Here is a 22,385-nt window from a genome sequence, read left to right on the forward strand (position 1 = left end):
GAAAAATGGTTTATTAAGAATATGTTATCAAGTCTAAATGTTTATATATATAAATGAAATGTCATTATTTATTTATATATAAATATAGATAAAATCAAAATTAAAAATAAAACAAGTTATAATAAACATAAAATAAAATAATGGAAAGCGACTTAGTTGTAGAGATATCGACTGAAAGGGGTGGCGGCTTAATGCAAATAAATATGTTAACGAGGATGGTCGATAGTAATCTCGACCACCCCCCTTATTTAAAGGGAGGGGTCGGTATTACCATGACCATTCCTCCTCCCTTTTTGTATACAAATAAACCACGTTGTAATCTGCCTAAACATGTGTGCATCCATGCGTAGGGAGTATAAACCATGTTGCAGATCCTTCAAGTTGCAACCATGTCTTTCATGTTATGTGATTGAAGGGATTAATTTAGGGATTAATTCGGAAAGTAAAGTGGTTCACCAGCCCACGTAAACCATCGATATGCACAGTGATCGACATGTTTAAGATAGTTATTTAACTTACATGTTTTTAGGAAGTTATTTTTAGTAAAGACAACTTAGTATTGGAGTTAAAAGCCACATGGATAATCTATAATTATGGACTTAACAACTATGGTGGTTGGTGTCACATAAGAAGTTAATGGATAACTTTCAATGTGAACACATAAGAATTCAAAACCATTTAGGACTATTATGTTGCAATAAAACCATGAGTGGTGTCATTTAGAATCAATCCACCACTAAGAGAGCTAGCCCGAAAGTAGGAAAGAGGGTAGATGAAAACACTATATATAGACCATTGAGTTGGAAGAGAAGAGGGAGGTAATATGCAACGAAGGATTAGAGAATGGAATGAAGAAGAGAATAATAGAGGAAAAAAGATAGAAGATAGCAAGTGGAGCAGAGAGAAAGATAGTAAGTTAGAAGAGAGATTAGAGAGAAAGCATTTTAGAGCAGAGATAGAAGGAGAATAGAAGATTTGTGAGAGAATTCTTGAGCCATCAAGGAAGAAGTAGATCGATTTAGAGGAGGCAAGGAAGAGTTCATTCCAAGCCTGTTTCAAGAGTAAAGAGTTAGGTTCTTTATTTAATTTTGGTTATTATTTAAGGAAGTATGAAATTGTAGGTTTTAGATATAGGTTACAATTATTTATATGATTTTTCTTATATCATTGTTTATTGAAAATGTCTTATTATTCGGTTGAAATAGAGGAATGGAAATCATAAGAGAAATAGATGTTAATTAATTTAATCGATACAGTAGTGAATAGGGGTATTTAATCTCTTGGTTATATTATAAGGTTGGTTGTTAGGAAGCATGATAGAAGTTACGAAAGTCGTAATATTGCATATATGTTTCTTTATCGCTAAGAAATATCGACATTTCTTATGGTTTAAAATACTAAGTTTAGATCACCTAAGTTCTCTATATTCCCATCTCTCCCAGTTCATTTACCACTTTTCTCAACAAATGACAACATTGGTTTATTTGTATTAATATAGTTGCAATTCTTATTTTCTAGAAGTCTTAAGTTGAAAGCTATTTATGCATTTTGTTGTTCTAAGAGAAGATTGCCTGTATAAGGATCTTGTGTAAATGGTGGTTTCAGTCAAGTTTAAATTCCATTGCAATTCTGGTTGAGTTGTCATTGTGTCCTATGTTATTATATTTCCTTGGTCAGGTATTGATGTATAACCTTATTGATGTGAGCCATTGTGTGTTTTGTCCAAATGGTCAATCTTTGGTTAGTGATTGTGTATCCTTCACCTGTGGTTTTTCAGGATTAGGTATGGCTATCTGTTTCACCATAGAGTTCTCATAGAGAAACTTTTCCTGTAGTGTCCTATGAGAGAGAGTTGCTTTCAAGCGGGGGCCATGCCCGAAGTGGATGACAGGATAACTTGTCGGAAGTCAGATAAAAAGTTATATCCTAATAATTGATTAGGGGATGGTTAGAATAAATATTAATTAAGATAATGTGCCTCGTGCATATGTAGTACTTGTACAGGGCTCATAATGTTACGAGAAGGCTTGGAATGGCAAACTTACCACCTTGTCTTCATGAAAGGATTGGTAGGGTCCGCATGAGACTTAGTTGGAGCCGGAAGCCAGGAGAGGTTACCAGGACAGAGAGCCAAGACCTAGGAGGTTGTACCATGGTATCCATCTTAAGCTATGCGATGACACTCTCTCCTTAGGGTCACTAGTTTTGTGAGTTGAGTCACATGGATGTTTGCGAAGTCTTGTAGTTATTTCGTACTTGTCTTACTTTGCTTGATTGAGGGTTTCTACTATCTCCTAGCACGATGGGGTGGTTCCATTTCAGGATCACATGGTCGGGTGGTAGTCCTACTTCCCATCGGATGTTCTGGAATGTATCTTCAGGCAAGGAAGGGCTTCGCTGGTGTTCTTGGTTCGTGGTTCATGTACCAGCTCATGTTCATGATCATTGCTCAGTTGAGACCTTGTGGTCATTGTATCAAACTTTTATGTAACCTTGATATTGTAACTTTGTAATCTATGGTATTTGTGGTAACCATATATTTATGGATATTGTAAAAGGGAATCATTGGAATATTTGTTATTTCAGTTGCCTTAATATTTTGTATATATGATCTATGTGAAATGAATGCATTGGAGTACTTTGATTCTTTCATTATGGAATATGGATGTATGTGTAGTTTTTGTCTTAAGCATTTGATTTTCCTATTTAGATGAACAATTGGATTAACTGTGGTGTTAACATACTTTGCGAATTAATCTTCGTTGTTAACCCTTAGGATATCATGTGTTAGTCTTCCACTGTGTTATTAGATGTGCAATGGTTATAATTAGTGCACTCGTTCTTTTAAAAAAATTATTACGCCCTTTTAGTCTCCTAGTTGTATTGTTTTCCTTTAGGGTTTCTGGCTGGGCATTACATTTGGTATCAAAGCTTAAGTTTCAACATTGGGTACTCTAGGGTTGTAGTGTGCCTATTCAACTTGACCTTTTTTCTTAGGTCTTAATGTTTGTGTTTCCCTTGTTTGTCCTTGCCATAGATCTGAACCATTTTCTCTTTTTAGTGCTAGGTCATGGCTAAGAAAACTAGGGGAGGTGGCCAGTAGAGTTGGCTATAGGTGTCTGTGTTTCCGTAGATGCCTTGGTTACGAGTTTTGAGTTGGACCTACTAACCATAGTTTCTTCAGTTGACCTTCGAGTCATTCCTTTGGGTGCTTATGGAATTGTGTTGAGAATGGATTGGATATCTTCTCACAGTGCTCGCGTAGACTTTCGCAAGAAGATAGTGGAGTGTTTAGATGACCTTGGTAAGAAAGTGGAGATTGTTGGAGTTAAGAGACCGATATCCCTACATATGATCTCTGCTATGAAACTTAAGTAGTGCATGCGTAGAGGGTGTCCACTTTTTGCAATTACTCTTGAGGACTTGGATGAGTCAGAGAGTTGAGAAATCGCTCTTGATAGTCACCCTATTCTTTGAGAGTATACTGATGTGTTTCCATTGGATATTCCTGGTATGCCTCCAAAGCAAGACATAGACATTCACATTGATTTGGTTCCTGGTGCGGAACTTATTTCGAGAGCCCCATATCGGATGACTACTTAGGAGTTGAATGAGTTGAAGTTGCAACTAGAGGAATTGTTAGCCAAGGGATTCATTCATCCTAGTGTCTCTCCTTGGGGTGCGCCTATTATCTTTGTTAAGAAGAAGGATGGTTCTCTTCGGTTATGCATTGATCAGGTAAAGGGAGCCAAGGTGTTTTTAAGATTGACCTGAAATCTGGATATCATCAGTTGCGCATTCAAGATGCAACAAAGATAAGAGAGTTGTATTCTTACTTATTTTAGGCTTCCAGGAGTATGCCTAGTTTTGGGGGGGAGAATATAGTACCCCTACTCATTTGAACTCATTGGACTCATATTTTATTGGTTGTTTTCAATGGATACATGACCATGACTTGTTATTTAGACTTATATGACATTATTTCATGCTCTATATGGATATGAGATGCATAATTTATTTGCAGTATTTCAGTACTTGTGATTTATAGCATTTTATAGATTATTGCTATGTACTGGCACTTTACTTTATCTATGCAATGTGGAATTATATGTTGTGTGTTTGCAAGTGTATTGGATGTAGGGGGGCGATTTTCCTTCACTCATTTTGGTGAGACAAGGAATGTCACGATTGTCTTTCATCGGTGTGTATGGCATGTTTTTTATATTGTATATATGCACATGTGGTTTGGTGATGCAGGATATTGCAAGTACAAGTACCGAGTAGGTACGGGGTATCATCTCCACCTAGCTTCACAGGTCTGAGCGTGCCTTATATTTTCTGATGGAAGTGGAGGAGATAGTAGTTGACCCTATTTTACTCAGTTACACTTCTAGGAGTGTCGTCAGTTGGTCGTCCTGTCAGTTTGTTCGACCTTCATATTTTGTTGTTTGATCTTTTATGAGTATTTGCTTGAGGTTTGCTCAGTTTGTGTGTTTACTGATTTTAATTATTGCATGTTACGTTTTATTTGTCTTGGAAGGGTGAAAAATTGTTAATAATGTGAATTAAATAGTGACTCTATGATTTAACGTCCTTCGTGTAGAAGTAGGTGAATTATCGAAACTATATTTTATGTTTGGTTTTCAAAATTATACTATAGTTGTACGTATTTTAAATATTAGGAATCAATTATAAATTTATATATATATATATATATATATATATATTCGAAGGTGAATATAGTTTATGACTAATTATATTGATTATTTTAATATGATTTATGATAAGTTGAAATATTTGAATTCTATGACCTAGCATATAGAATGATTAATCGTTTGTTATATAGATGTAAGTTAAATGGTAGAAAACTTGATTTTATCGATCACACATATTCACATATATATAAATTAGTATTATGTATTATTATTTATACGTTTAAAGTTTATTTTTTACATTGCAAATTATTATATAGTCGCATGGACTTATATTTTGAGAAAGGTGTGGGGTTAGTAGAAGCGACTATGTTGCATGGCAGATTGGGAGGTCGATTAGTCTTCCATTTAACTTAGAGCTAAGAACAACAACCACTATGAGTTGACATATGGCATACGACTAAGAAGTAGGCATAGACCATTCGTTAGATGTAGAAATTTAGAGGTTTTATCGTAGATACATGTGTAATTATTGACTATCTAAATATATTTGCAGAATTTAATTACTTTATGAAAATCCATAATATATTTTAAATATATAATTATGAAAAATGGTTTATTAAGAATATGTTATCATGTCTAAATGTTTATATATATAAATGAAATGTCATTATTTATTTATATATAAAGATAGATAAAATCGAAATTAAAAATAAAACAAGTTATAATAAAAATAAAATAAAATAATGGAAAGCAACTTAGTTGTAGAGATATCGACCGAAAGGGGTGGCGGCTTAATGCAAATAAATATGTTAACGAGGATGGTCAATAGTAATATCGACCACCCCCCTTATTTAAAGGGAGGGGTTGATATTACCACAACCACTCCTCCTCCCTTTTTGTATACAAATAAACCACGTCGCAATTTACCTTAACATGTGTGCATGCATGCGTAGGGAGTATAAATCACGTTGCAGATCCTTCATGTTGCAACCACGTCTTTCATGTTATGTCATCAAAGGGATTAGTGTAGAGATTAATTTGGAAAGTAGTGTGGTTCACCAGCCCACATAAACCACTGATATCCACCATGATCGACATGTTTAAGATAGTTATTTAACTTGCATGTTTTTAGGAAGTTATTTTTAGTAAAGACAACTTAGTATTGGAGTTAAAAGCCACATGGATAATCTATAATTATGGACTTAACAACTATGGTCATTGGTGTCACATAAGAAGTTAATGGATAACTTTGCGTGTGAACACATAAGAATTCAAAACCATTTAGGACTATTATGTTGCAATAAAACCATCAGTGGTGTCATTTAGAATCAATCCACCACTAGGAGAGATAGCCCGAACGTAGGAAAGAGGGTAGATGACAACACTATATATAGACCATTGAGTGGGAAGAGAAGAGGGAGGTGAGGTGCAACGAAGGATTAGAGAATGGAATAAAGAAGAGAATAATAGAGCAAAAAAAATAGAAGATGGCAAGTGGAGCAAAGAGAAAGATAGTAAGTTAGAAGAGAGATTAGAGAGAAAGCATTTTAGAGCAGAGATAGAAGGAGAATAGAAGATTTGTGAGAGAATTCTTGCGCCAACAAGGAAGAAGTAGGTCAATTTAGAGGAGGCACGAAAGAGTTCATCCAGAGCCAATTTCAAGCGTAAAGAGGTAGGTTCTTTATTTAATTTTGGTTGTTATTTAAGGAAGTATGAAATTACAGGTTTTAGATATAGGTTACAATTATTTATATGATTTTTCTTATATCGTTGTTTATTGAAAATGTATTATTATTCGGTTGAAATAGAGGAATGGAAATCATAAGAGAAATAGATGTTAATTAATTTAATCACTATAGTAGTGAATAGGTGTATTTAATCTCTTGCTTATATTATAAGGTTAGTTGTTAGGAAGCATGATAGAAGTTACGGAAGTCGTAACATTGCATATATGTTTCTTTATTGCTAAGAAATATCGACATTTCTTATGGTTTAAAATACTAAGTTTAGATCGCCTAAGTTCTCTATATTCCCATGTGTCCCAGTTAATTTACCACTTTTCTCAACAAATGACAACATTGATTTATTTGTATTAATATAGTTGCAATTCTTATTTTCTGGAAGTCTTAAGTTGAAAGCTATTTATGCATTTTGTTGTTTTAAGAAAAGATTGTCTATATTAGGATCTTGTGTAAATGGTGTTTTCAGTCAAGTTTAAATTTTGTTGCAATTCTAGTTGAGTTGTCATTGTGTCCTATGTTATTATATTTTCTTGGTGAGGTGTTGATGTATAACCTTATTGATGTGAGCCATTGTGTGTTTTGTCCAAATGGTCAATCTTTGGTTAGTGATTGTGTATCCTTCACCTATGGTTTGTCAGGATTAGGTATGGTTGTCTGTTTTTCCATAGAGTTCTCGTAGAGAGACCTTTCCTATAGTTTCCTATGAGAGAGAGTGGCTTTGGAGCGGGGGCCGTGCCCGAAGTGGATGACAGGATAACCCGTCGGAAGTCAGATAAAAAGTGATAACCTAATAACTGAGTAAGGGGTGGTTAGAATAAATATTAATTAAGATAATGTGCCTCGTGCATAGGTGTAGTGCTTGTACAGGGCTCATAATGTTACGAGAAGTCCTGGAATGGAAAACTTACCACCTTGTCTTCATGAAAGGATTGGTAGGGTCAGCATGAGACTTAGTTGGAGCCAGAAGCTGGGAGAGGTTACCAGGATAGAGAGTTGAGACCTAGGAGGTTGTACCATGGTATCCATCTTAAGCTATGCGATGACACTCTCTCCTTAGAGTCACTAGTGTTTGTGAGTTGAGTCACATGGATGTTTGTGGAGTCTTGTAGTTCTTTCGTACTTGTCTTACTTTGCTTGCTTGAGGGTTTTCTACTATCTCCTAGCACGGTGGGGTGGTTCCATTTTGGGATCACATGGTCGAGTGGTAGTGCCACTTCCCATTTGATGTTGTGGAATGTATCTTCAGGTGAGGAAGGGCTTCGTTGGTGTTCTTGGTTCATGGTTCATATACCAGCTTATGTTCATGATCATTGTTTAGTTGAGACCTTGTGGTCATTGTATCATATTTTAATGTAACCTTGATATAGTAACTTTGTAATCCATGGTATTTGTGATAACCATGTATTTATGGATATTGTAAAAGGGAATCATTGGAATGTTTGTTATTTCAGTTACCTTAATCTTTTGTATATATGATCTATGAGAAATGAATGCATTTGAGTACTTTGATTCTTTCATTATGGAATATGGATGTATGTGTAGTTTTTGTCTTAAGAATTTGATTTTCCTATTTAGATGAACGGTTGGATTAACCATGGTGTTAACATAATTTGTGAATTAATCTTCGTTGGTAACCCTTAGGAAATCATGTGTTAGTCTTCGGCTATGTTATTATACATGCAATGGTTATAATTAGTGCACTTGTTCTCTTAAAAATAATTATTATGCCCTTTTAGTTGCTTAGTTGTATTGTTTTCCTTTAGGGTTTCTTGCGGGGCATTACATAAACAGGGACACAAATATATGCCAAGCTAGAGCCACGTTTGCATTCCGGACTACATGAAAGTCATCTTGTCATAATTTATAATCCTAGTGTTTTAAAAATGATGATATGAGGTCTTAAAAAATTATATTTGAGTCACGGTCTCCTCAAATTAGCCTCTCCCTAGGTTCATTACATAGTGCCCGTAATACTTAATAGAATTATTTTACAAGTGGGAGATTTACAAGGAGAAGAATTTAGAATACGCCCATAGGAGTTAAGCACAAATGTGCCTATAGGACGTACTAATGCCTACCTGCAGTAATTAAAATATAAAGGACTTAAATATGCCTATCTGTAGGCTTAAAGTACTTACTAATTCCTATATAGGTCTTATTTCATACTTATTAGGACATATGCCTACCCGTAGGATTTAAAAACTAGGATTTAGCCACTAGGTGGTGTCATTGACATGCACACTCCCCCTCAATGGCATCACCTAATGCCAAGAATTATTTGAATTTAGAGCATATAATGCCTAAAGGTCTTATGCCTATTAGGTCTTAAATCTAGGATTTAGCCACTAGGTAGTGTCATGTACACTCCCCCTTATTGGCATCACCTCAAAGCCAATCACTGCATATAGGATTTCAAAGTGATGGCTAAAATTACAATATAGTGTGTGTGCCAATGATCTTCAAAGTGTCTTTATTATAGAATGATTTCACTTGAGTGAGGTTCCCATGATCTTCAAGGTACCTTTATTATGAATGCTTTCACTTGAGTGAGGTTCCCATGATCTTCACTGTTGATTTTGATCTTTAGAAATGATATTCTCTAGAAAGAGTAAAGTAACTTCAAGTAATATGGTACTTTCATATGCATCCAAATGGAACTCTTCAATAAATCTTCAAGGCCATATTGATTCTTCAAGAGATACATTCATATTTTGTCCATTTGGTTCAAAGACACATAGAAGATAGTCTTCTTATTAAAGTATTTCACCATCCATGTAGTAGCACTTGCACCATATGTTTTGAAGGCATAACCTTGCCATAGAAGAAACAATATAGTTAGTAACATAGTAATCAACTTCACTTTTGGTGCAAACAAAGAACAAAATATTATTTTTTTGTCATTTTTTAAAGATCATATAATATTCCTCATAAATTTAGAATATAATCCAATTCAAGGAAGCAACATATATTTTCATGACAATAAGCATAAATAATGAGTTTTCTTGTTTAAAAAATAGACATACTACTACATATAGTAATGATCCATAAAAAAGTTAGGCAACGGGTGAGATATCCTTTCTAGGTTTGCTCCCCAGATAGTTTATAAGGGCGATAGTCTGAACCCATTATAAATAGTATATGATTGAAAAAAATGAATCAAATATAGAATAGAATAACAAATCACTTGGATCTCCAAAAAAAGGATGCTAATGAGAAATTTTTAAATTTACTTATGCATATTTACTAGCTTGTACATTTCATAAAAAAATTATTTTACCCTACATTTATAGATACATAGACAATTTCCTATTTATCATTGTGATAGTTTGGTATCAAGGAAATTGCTTATCAAACATATTATAATCAAGAATATTCCTAATGTTAACATAAGGCATATCCTTTATCAAATACCTATAAAAAATAAATTTGAGATAAATCATGATATTCCTTCCTTTATTCCTACTAGTTCACATGTGACTTTTTATGATTCACTTAAAGGACTAAAATAAATAATAACAGGTACTTTGGGAGGGCCACTTGAAAATATGAACTAAGACTAGATGAATAAAATGTATTAAAAATTCATAAGGAAGGATCAACACCATTAGTTATGAAGTGCTTGTTTATTTGTTCATGTCTCACTAACAAGTTATTTATAAAAGATAGCATAAAATGACAAAAGAGACATTACTACATCCACTCATACTAAATGACTATCAAAGATATTATAAAGAACAATTATAAGGGAATTATGAAATATCAACACTTATAATGGATGATCTAGGAAAGTACAAGTCTACACCATCTCTTATAACATTGTGTTGTAGTTGCAAGAAGGTCCAGTGTCCCAATTTAAAATCTCTCTCAATATTTTGTTGGTCTATATATTTCATGCAGTTTCATGCCATGACTAAATTGTTCTTAAGATGCCAAAGAAAAAATTTTGTTGTTAGACATGTACTTCAATCACTTTTGCCTTGGAATGCCCTTGAATGTAGGATCTATGTTGATGGATAGATGTAGAGTGCTTTGAGTGTCCTCTTGGTAGATGCGTGAAATGTAATATTATGTTCCTATGGGCATTTGGTGGTGTATGTAAAGATGCTATATTAATTCCAATGAGGCCTTTAATTCTATAAAGGAATTTTTGGTCTTCTCTTTTAGTTTGGAATTGAAATGAAATCTGATTCGGAATAGCTGTGTGGAGAAAGGAGAAATCTGATTTGAACCTGCCATGCATTCATTTTGCTGCCCAGGGGGATTAAATTACTATAAATTGTTGTCAAAAGGACTGACTGACTGCCATTTGTGGTTGTTTAAAGGGTTGTATGACTTTTGTTTGTCTCTGTTTTGTTTTGAGCTGACTTGCGGCCCATGGACACACTGTAAATTGTTTTGGGCAGACTTGCAGAGGGTTGATAGCCATGTGACAGAAAATAGCCATTTGACAGAAAATGAATAAGTAAAGCCAGTTGAAAAGCCAATCATATTTGCTTGAAGTTTTAGATAGCTTTACAAATCCTTCTTCAAGCCTTACAAATAAATTAATTGTGTCATTCTCCATTTACTACGATCTATATCATCACCCTTCTCAAAGATACCATTTTGTCATAACCAATGTCGTTGATGTGGTGAATAGACTTCTAGGAAGTTGTGAGAATGGGTCATGACCAATATGATTGAAAGACCACCTTTCCAACTAGGTCAATGTTAATTTATCATTGTGGTTGGCACATAACAATGCACCAAATAGTTACCCTTCCAAAAACAGACGCATCATTTAGATTTTGTATATTAAGGAAAGCACATCTCTCAAAAATATATAAAATCAATAAGATTGATTGGTACTATTTAGAAAGCTATTTGATATACGATGAATTTAAAATGGTTGTATTTATGTTTTTGTTTGAGATTGTGTAACTCATTTTATGAGAATTTTCTTAATTGATTTAATCTGAAATTCAATCAAGTGAGGATATGTTTACAAGATAAGGAGTTGTGTGATAGATATTTCTGAAATAGAAAAAAAAATTATCATGGAGATATACATAAATACATTATTAAATTGTATATATGCACTTGAGATCTTCTAGTCTTTTTTAAAAGAGTCATGATTAGCTAATATCACTTAAGTACCTAAGAAGGTGAAAAATGATTTCTAATATTTCAAATGAATATGTACCTTTCATAAGTCTTTAAAAGTATATGTTAAATTAATATAATGATACATGCAATTCAAAAATTAATTCTATTTTTTTTTATATTATACAAGATGCACATAAATTTTTCATATTCAACATTTCCAAAATTGATAGAGGAATGTAATAAATTAAAAAAAAACACTAGTCTAATATTCTCAAAGCAAAAAATTCTAGGAAAAAAAATACCAATATTTACCTCTTGAAGTGCAATCCCAAATGCTAGCCCTTTATTTTTGGAAAAGGTGTCCTTATAATCACACTACTCAACTAATGTAATATATGATGCATTTTCCTCAAAAAAAATAGCAATGAACAATTCTGTCACTTACTCAGATTTGCGGCATGGATTGCAAGAATTTTCATAAAGAGATTTTTCATCAAGTTCAACGAATTTTTTTAATATATCCTATAAAAAATGATTAGTATAGCCTAACTTTCTCTAATACCATGTTAGAAATTAGGATCTCAGGATACTAATCATTATAAACAAGATTATAAAGTAAATGAAATATGAAACATACATGCAAAATGTACACATTACACAAGATATACATGGGGAAAACCCTTTCGGGTAAAAAACCCCATAAAGCATGATTTAATTAAAACACTTACAAATATAGTCTATAATAAAATAGACATGAACCTAGGGAAACTCCTCCAATACTTCCACATGGCCAATAATACCTCATATTCATAGTGGGACAACTCACCATAAAGCTCCAAATTAACACACCTCTCAAATGAGAGAGAACCTCCTTAAATATAGGAGGAAGGGTGACTTCACTAGTCACAACTTTTCAATAACCCACACTCATAAATAATTAATAATCTAATAGTTATTAGATTATAATTATTTCAAATGGGATATGCTTATAAAGCATATAATATATAAGGTTTTATAACCTTATATTAGAACATTATATATAAATGTTGTAAGGATGTGATCCCTAATAACATTATGTTCTAATAGACTTCCATTATTCCTAATCAATAGGACCATCATTGTCTTCTAGATTTAGAGGACATATTTTGTATTTCATATTTTTGGTTGCATGATGGATTCCTATTCGGTATCTCAGGTTTGATTTGTCAGTCTTCTATTTTTTTAGAAGATATTTTTGAGGGATTCTCTCCCCTAATTGATTATAGTCATTACATTCTTGTTGCTGCATCATATGCATCTTTGGATCTTGCTCCATATCAATTTCTACATAGTTCCAATTTTTCACCTTCTTGTTTGTTTTATTGGAGTATGGCATCATCATTTTTCATGGACAAGGAGACAGATTAGCATATTTCAAAGGAAACATCATGATCCTACATTTGGATTCCACTTTTTAATTCCTATCTAAAATAGAAGCCTTCCTACATTTGTAACTTTTTTTTCTTCTTCCTTAGAGAAGTGTTGTTTGTAGGCATGGGACTATGTTTTTTCTTCAAGCACTTACCATTCTTGCAGCACATTATTCATTATGGGGTGGGGGCAATATTGTTGTGGCCATATTATTCATTATGGGACATTTCTTCCATAAGAAGTGGTTTTCATTTCAAATACCCTATCTCACTCATCCGGTAATGTGAGCATATGCTCACGTGGATTGATCTCTTCACCTCTCATGTGCACTATGGCTTCTAATTTAATGTCAATTAAATTGCCTTGTGATACATTAAATGTTTATTGACCACTAGCTAAGGTACTTCTTCTAATAAGCACATGTAATTGCCACTTTATCATTCATCATCATTCAAACCCCCATTATTTTTATTGTAATTAGGTATATTTTGCCTTATAAGATATTTTTGGAAGTTATGTCATTTTGTGATGGCACTATTTCTACTTTTATTAAAAGTCATTATTGAAAATGGGTTTCTCTTGTACTTTTGAGAGGAGGAATCATAGGGAAAGGAGAAATTTTATAATCACTTAGCTTATAGAGCTTTATTCACTAGAGCTTTATTCACTGCAATATTTGTATAATGTTGGTTTGCCTACATTATTCATTATGGGGCATTGCTACTCACTCATCTTGTATTGTCAGCATATACTCACTTGCATTGATCTTTTCACCTCTCATGCACATTGTGGCTTGTGATTTGAGACTGATTGAATTGCGTTATGTTGTGTTCATCATGTATTAACTATTGACTGAGGTACTTGTGCTCATTGGCACATGTAATTGCAAAATGTATCATTCATCGTCATTCAGACCCCCATTATTTTTGCTGAAATCAAGTTCTTTTTACCTTATAAGCTAGTTTTGAAAGTTATATATCATTTTGCAATGTCACATTATTTGTTCTTTTTTGAAGTCATTATTGAAAAAAAATATTCTTTTACTTTTCAGAGGGGGAATCATAGGAAGTGGAGAAATTTTATAATCATTCATCTTAGTGAGCTTCAATTTATGTCGTATTTGTAGAATGGCATTCCTATTCTTGGCACACCTAGGGACAATCTTATATAGTAGGGATAAAGTCTTTAGTGTTGTTTGTATGAATATTGATGAAGACATTTTGGAGTCACTTGTTGGTTCTATGTATCATCATTCTCTTTGGGCTAAATTTTAAGAGGTATATGGTGATCATGATACTTTGTCATCTCTCGATGCTCTTCTTTCTAGTTTTGATGTGTATCTTCATTATTCATAGTAGATAACCCATGTTTGTAGTCCTTTGGCATTTTTAGAAATATTATATAAGGGTGCAAATGGTTTAGAAGTTCCTAATTCTTCGTCAGAGATATTTGATTAGCCTTTAGTTGTATTCACTCCTCATCTATAGTCCTTTGAGACTTCCATTATTCCTAATCAATAGGACCATCATTGTCTTCCAGATTTACAGGACATATTTTGTATTTCAGATTTGTGGTTGCATGATGGATTCCTATCTAGTATCTCAGGTTTTATTTGTCACTCTTCTAATTTTTTGGAAGATACATTTGAGGGATTCTCTCCCCTCATTGATTATAGTCATTACATTGTTGTTGCTGCATCATATGCATCTTTGGATCTTGCTCCATATCAATTTCTACATAGTTCCAATTTGTCACCTTCTTGTTTGTTTTATTGGAGTATGGCATCATCATTTTTCATGGACAAAGAGACAGATTAGCATATTTCAAAGGCAACATCATGATCCTACATTTGGATTCCACTTCCTAATTCCTATCTAGAATGGAAGCCTTCCTACATTTGTAGTTGTTTTTTCTTCTTCCTTAGAGGAGAAATGTTGTTTGTAGGCATGGGACTATGTTTTTTCTTCAAGCACTTACCATTCTTGCAGGATATTATTCCTTATGGTGGGGGAAATATTGTTGTGGCTATATTATTCATTAGGGGACATTTCTTCCATAAGAAGTGGTTTTCGTTTCAAATACCCCAGCTCACTCATCTAGTAGTGTGAGCGTATGCTCACATGGATTGATCTCTTCACCTCTCATGTGCACTATGGCTTGTAATTTAGCGTCGATTAAATTGCCTTGTGATACATTAAATTTTGATTGACCACTGACTAAGGTACTTCTTCTAATAAGCACATGTAACTCCCAATTTATTGTTCATCATCATTTAGACCCCCATTATTTTTATTGTAATTAGGCTTATTTTGCCTTATAAGATATTTTTGGAAGTTATGTCATTTTATGATGGCACTATTTCTACTTTTATCAAAAGTCATTATTGAAAATGGGTTTTTCTTTTACTTTTGAGAAGAGGAATCATAGGGAAAGGAGAAATTTTATGATCACTTATCTTAGTGAGCTTTAGTCGCTGTTATATTTTTTTAATTTTATTTTGGCTACATTATTCATCATGGGGCATTGCTACTCACCCATCTTGTAGTGTGAGCATATACTCACTTGGATTGATCTTTTCACCTCTCATGTGCATTGTGGCTTGTGATTTGAGATTGATTGGATTGCCTTGTGTTATGTTCATCATGGATTAACTATTGACTGATGTACTTGTGCTCATCGGCACATGTAATTGCAAAATCTATCATTCATCATCATTTAGACCCCCATTATTTTTTCTGAAATCGAGTTCTTTTTTCCTTATAAGCTATTTTTGAAACTTATATATCATTTTGTGATGGCATGTTATTTGTTCTTTTTTGACGTCATTATTCAAATAAAAAATTCATTTATTTTTGATAGGGGGAATCATAGGCAATGGAGAAATTTTATAATCACTCATCTTAGTGAGCTTCAGTTTTTGTCGTATTTGTATAATGGCTCTCCTATTCTTGTTACACCTAGGGACAATCTTATATAGAAATATCATAGGCATAAAGTCTTTAGAGTTATTTGTATGAGTATTGATGAAGACATTTTGGAGTCACTTGTTGGTTCTATCTATCATCATGCTCTTTGGGCTAAATTTCAAGAGGTATATGGTGATCATGTTACTATGCCATCTCTCGATGCTCATCTTTCTAACTATGATGTGTATCTTCATTATTCATAGAAGATAACCCATGTTTATAGTCCTTTCTCATTTTTAGAAATTTCATATATGGGTTCAAATGCTTTAGAGGTTCCTCATTCTTCATCAGAGATAGTTGACCAGCCTTCACTTGTATTGGCTCCTCATCTATAATCATTTCAGGCTTCCATTATTCCTAATCAATAGGACCATCATTGTCTTCTAGATTTAGTGGACATATTTTGTATTTCAGATTTGTGGTTGCATGATGGATTCCTATCCAGTATCTCAGGTTTTATTCATCACTCTTCTAATTTTTTGAAAGATACATTTGAGGGATTCTCTCTCCTCATTGATTATAGTCATTACATTCTTTTTGCTACATCATATGCATCTTTTGATCTTGCTTCAAATCAATTTCTACATAGTTCCAATTTGTCACGTTCTTGTTTGTTTTATTGGAGTATGGTATCATAATTTTTCATGGACAAGGAGACAAATTAGCATATTTCAAAGGCAACATCATCCTACATTTGATTCCACTTCCTGATTCCTATCTGGAATAGAAGCCTTCCTACATTTGTAGTTGTTTTTTCTTCTTCCGTAGAGGAGAGATGTTGTTTGTAGGCATGGAACTATGTTTTTTCTTCAGGCACTTACCATTCTTGTAGGACATTATTCATTATAGGGGGGGCATTATTGTTGTGGCTACATTATTCATTATGGGATAATGGTTTTCATTTCAAATACCCCAGCTTACTCATCTGGTAGTGTGAGAATATGCTCATGTGGATTGATCTCTTCACCTCTCATGTGCACTATGGCTTGTAATTTAGTGTCAATTAAATTTCCTTGTGATACATTAAACGTTTATTCACCATTGACTAAGGTACTTCTTCTAATAAGCACATGTAATTGCCAATTTATCATTCATCATCATTCAAACCCCCATTTTTTATTGTAATTAGGTTTCTTTTTCCTTATAAGATATTTTTGGAAATTATGTCATTTTGTGATGGCACTATTTCTAATTTTATTAAGAGTCATTATAAAAGATGGGTTTTTCTTTTACTTATGAGAGGAAGAATCATAAGGAAAGGAGAAATTTTATAATTACTTATCTTAGTGAGCTTTAGTCACTATTATATTAGTATAATGTTGTTTTGGCTACATTATTCATTATGGGGCATTGCTACGCACTCATCTTGTATTGCGAGCATATATTGACTTGGATTGATATTTTGACCTATCATGCACATTGTGGCTTTTGATTTGAGACTGACTGAATTGCCTTGTATTCTGTTGATCATGGATTAACTATTGACTAAGGTACTTGTGCTCATCGACACATGTAATTGCAAAATCTATCATTCATCGCCATTCAGAACCCCATTATTTTTGTTGAAATCAAGTTCTTTTTTCCTTATAAGCTATTTTAAAAAGTTATGTCATTTTGTGACGGCACATTATTTGTTCTTTTTTGAAGTCATTATTGAAAAAAAAAATCTTTTACTTTTGAGAGGGGGAAATTATAGGCAATGGAGAAATTTTATAATCACTCATCTTAGTGAGCTTCAATTTTTGTCTTTTTTGTATAATGAAGTTCCTATTCTTGGCACACCTAGGGACAATCTTATATAGTAGGGATAAAGTCATTAGAGTTATTTGTATGAGTATTGATGAAGACATTTTGGAGTCACTTGTTGGTTCTATGTATCATCATGCTCTTTGGGCTAAATTTCAAGAGGTATATGGTGATCATGATACTCTGCCATCTCTTGATGCCCGTCTTTCTAATTTTGATGTGTATGTTCATTATTCATAGTAAATAACCCATGTTTGTGGTCCTTTGACATTTATAGAAATTTCATATAAGGGTGCAAATGAATTAGAGGTTCCTAATTCTTCGTCAGAGATAGTTGGTTAACCTTCACTTGTATTGGCTCCTCATCTATAGTCATTTGAGACTTCAATTATTCCTAATCAATAGGACCATTATTATCTTCCATATTCAGAGGACATATTTTGTATTTCAGATTTGTGGTTACATGATGGATTCCTATTCGGTATCTTAGGTTTGATTTGTCACTCTTCTAATTTTTTGGAAGATACATTTGAGGGATTCTCTCCCCTCATTTATTATAGCCATTACATTCATGTTGCTGCATCATATGCATCTTTGGATCTTTCTCCATATCAATTTCTACATAGTTCCAATTCGTCACCTTCCTGTTTATTTTATTGGAGTAATATGGCATCATCATTTTTCATGGACAAGGAGACATATTAGCATATGTCAAAGGTAACATCATCATCCTACATTTGGATTCCACTTCCTAATTCCTATCTAGAATGGAAGCCTTCCTACATTTGTAGTTGTTTTTTCCTCTTGCTTAGAGGAGAAATGTTGTTTGTAGGCATGGGACTATATTTTTTCTTCAAGCACTTACCATTCTTGCAAGACATTATTCATTATGGGGGGCAGAAATATTGTTGTGGCTACATTATTCAATATGGGACATTTCTTCCATAAGAAGTGGTTTTCACTTCAAATACCCCAGCTCACTCATCTAGTAGTGTGAGCATATGCTCACATGGATTGATCTCTTCACCTCTCATGTGGACTATGACTTGTAATTTAGCGTCAATTAAATTGCCTTGTGATACATTAAATGTTGATTGCCAACTGACTAAGATACTTCTTCCAATAAGCACATGTAACTACTAATTTATCGTTCATCATCATTCATACCCCAATTATTTTTATTGTAATTAGGTTTAATTTACCTTATAAGATATTTTTGGAAGTTATATCATTTTGTGATGGCACTATTTCTACTTTTATTAAAATTCATTATTGAAAATGGGTTTTTCTTTTACTTTTGAGTGGAGGAATCATAGGGAAAGAAGAAATTTTATAATCACTTATCTTAGTGATCTTTAGTCGCTGTTATATTTGTATACTATTGTTTTGGCTACATTATTACTTTTGAGAGGGGGAATCATAAGCAATGGAAAACTTTTACAATCACTCATCTTAGTGATCTTCAGTTTTTGTTGTATTTGTATAATGGTCTTCCTATTCTTAGCCCACCTAGGGGCAATATTGTATAGAAATCTCATAGGGATACAGTCTCTATATTTATTTGTATGTGTATTGATGAAGAGATTTTGGAGTCACTTGTTGGTTCTATGTATCATCATGCTCTTTGGGCTAAATTTCAAGAGGTATATGGTGATGATGATACTCTACCATCTATCAATGCTCGTCTTTCTAATTTTGATGTGGGTCTTCATTATTCATAGCAGAAATTCCATGTTTGTAATCCTTTGGCATTTTTAGAAATTTCATATAAGGGTGCAAATGCTTTAGAGGTTCCTAATTCTTCGTCAGAGATAGTTGATCAACCTTCACTTGTATTGTCTCCTCATCTATAGTCATTTGAGACTTCCATTATTCCTAATCAATAGGACCATCATTGTCTTCCAGATTTAGACATATTTTGTATTTCAGATTTGTGGTTGCATGATGGATTTCTATCCGATATCTCAAGTTTGTTTTGTCACTCTTCTAATTTTTTGGAAAATACATTTGAGGGATTTTGTCCCCTCATTGATTATAGTCATTACATTGTTGTTGTTGCATCATATGTATCTTTGGATCTTGATCCATATCAATTTCTACATAGTTCCAATTTGTCACCTTCTTGTTTGTTTTATTGGAGTATGGCATCATCATTTTTCATGGACAAGGAGACAGATTAGCATATTTCAAAGGCAACATCATCATCCTACATTTGGATTCCACTTCCTAATTTCTATCTAGAATGGAAAGCCTTACTACATTTGTAGTTGTTTTTTCTTCTTCCTTAGGGAGAAATATTGTTTGTAGGCATGGGACTATATTTTTTTTTAAGCATTTACCATTCTTGTAGGACATTATTCATTATAGGGGGGGCAATATTGTTGTGGCTAGATTATTCATTATGGGACATTTCTTCCATTAGAAGTGGTTTTCGCTTCAAATACCCCAACTCACTCATCTAGTAGCGCAAGCATATGCTCATGTGGATTGATCTCTTCACCTCTCATGTGCACTATGACTTGTAATTTAGCGTCGACTAAATTTCCTTGTGATACATTAAATTTTGATTGACCACTGACTAAGGTACTTCTTCTAATAAGCACATGTAACTGGCAATTTATTGTTCATCATCATTCAGACCCACATTTTTTATTGTAATTAGGTTTCTTTTTTGTTATAAGATATTTTTGGAAGTTATGTCATTTTGTGATGGCACTATTTCTACTTTTATTAAGACTTATTATTGAGAATGGGTTTTTGTTTTAATTTTTAGAGGAGGAATCATAGGGAAAGGAGAAATTTTATAATCACATATCTTAGTGAGCTTTAGTAACTATTATATTAGTATAATGTTGTTTTGGCTACATTATTCATTATGGGGCATTGCTATGATGGTATGATGAAAGAATATGTATCGAGTAGATTACACAGAGGGGGGGGAGTGAATCGGTAAACTAAAAATCTGATACAAACTTCCCAATCTCAAACTGAAACTCACAAAGTAAACTTATCAATAGAATATCACTATTAGGACGAATAATCATAAGAATACTTAACATCAATGAGTTAACTGTTAAAGCATCTTAATAGTAAACAAATTTAATCGTGTAAACATCCAAATGCTTAATCATATATCAACACAGTCCATATCTCAATGCTTCCAGTTATCATGCCTTATCAGAAGTTAATCAAATCAAAAAAAAAGATCATAACCACAAAAACATTCACCACATGACACAAATGTTTAAACGTGGAAAACCAAATAGCTAAAAACCACAGTGAGATGAGACTCTCAAGATAGCTACTTGAACTCTTCTGAAGTTCTCCCTATTAGGAGCCAAGCCTGTTAAAGATTTTACAATAAGTCATGTTAAGAACCGATCCTATTAGGAATCACTTGGTTAAGGGATTTACAAAATGCCTTGATAAAAAGAAGATACCCTATTAAGGAGTAACCTCGGTGGTGGATTTGAGAATCCAAGCTAATGGACCACCTTGTTAGAGGATTTAAGAAGTAACCAAGCTTATTAGAGCTTACTTGGTTAGGGGATTCCAATTCTACTGTAATTGTTAGAAGACAATAGGTTTTTCTTGATCTATCTAAATAGCACTACATTTTCCTAATCAGATCTTTGTAAGCTTCAATCTGCCTTTACACAAACTGCAGATCCATTCTCCGGTTAGGCAACCACACACTCAACTTATTTTAGCCAACACTTTGTGAACACTAAACAAAACAACTTTATCGACCTTAAATACAAATCAATTAGGTTAGTAACACAACAAAACCCTAATTCTCTCATAGATATTACAAACAAATCAGTTCAAGTGTGATTGTTAGATTTACATAGCAATATGTACACATTATTCAAGAAAATTCCAACCGCTCCATGATCATTGCTTCATCGGACTTGCAACTCATCACATGCTTTGCACTAGATGCAATCCACTTTCCTCATTCCCTAGACAATCAAACAAATGTGCCAAAACAATCTAAACTTATCTTCTTACAATGATCACATGTGCCACTATCATTACCGCTCAATACATAATAAACCAACATAACCATTTTAGCAAACTTAATCGGTTAGGGTTTAACAAAAACAACTGGTAGGGTTTACCGGTTACATAACATAGAAAGGGTTTAACCTTATACATCGGTTACCGGTTTAACTCACAAACTTACATACTGGTTTACAAAATCTTCCTCAAACCTCTTCCTACCGGTTACAAGACAATATCAATAACAACAACAATATCAACAATATCATAAATACCATTACCGATTCAATTGTCATCAATGACAACATAATATATTATTAATGTAATCTTCATACAAATGCCAACAATCTCCCCCTTTGGAATTGATGACAATACAAATATCAACTCCTCTGATTGTTGCTATGAATGGTGAATAGGAATCTTGGTTTACATTACCAAATATTCACCATGCTCTATCTGTCTTCAGACTATCACTAGTTTCCCTTTGCCAATCACATAATTGTTCTCCTAATTAGATAATTATTCTCCCCCTTTGACAACAATGCCAAATTGAAAGTAAAACATGCAATTGCAATTTTTCTCTATGCATAAACAACATACTACAACTTGATGCTCCCCTGTGGAATACATCCACTTCTTCATCAATCCTTCTAAGATTTTGCAAGTGATTCAGGGACTGATGCAATCACCATCATGCTCAACTAACTTCATGAAGAGGGACAACCCCCAACTGACTTCTAAGATACTCAAAAGTGGTCTTAGGCAGAGGTTTGGTAAAG

The sequence above is a fragment of the Cryptomeria japonica genome, chromosome 9 (genome assembly GCF_030272615.1).
Source record: "Cryptomeria japonica chromosome 9, Sugi_1.0, whole genome shotgun sequence".
NCBI lineage: Eukaryota > Viridiplantae > Streptophyta > Pinopsida > Cupressales > Cupressaceae > Cryptomeria > Cryptomeria japonica.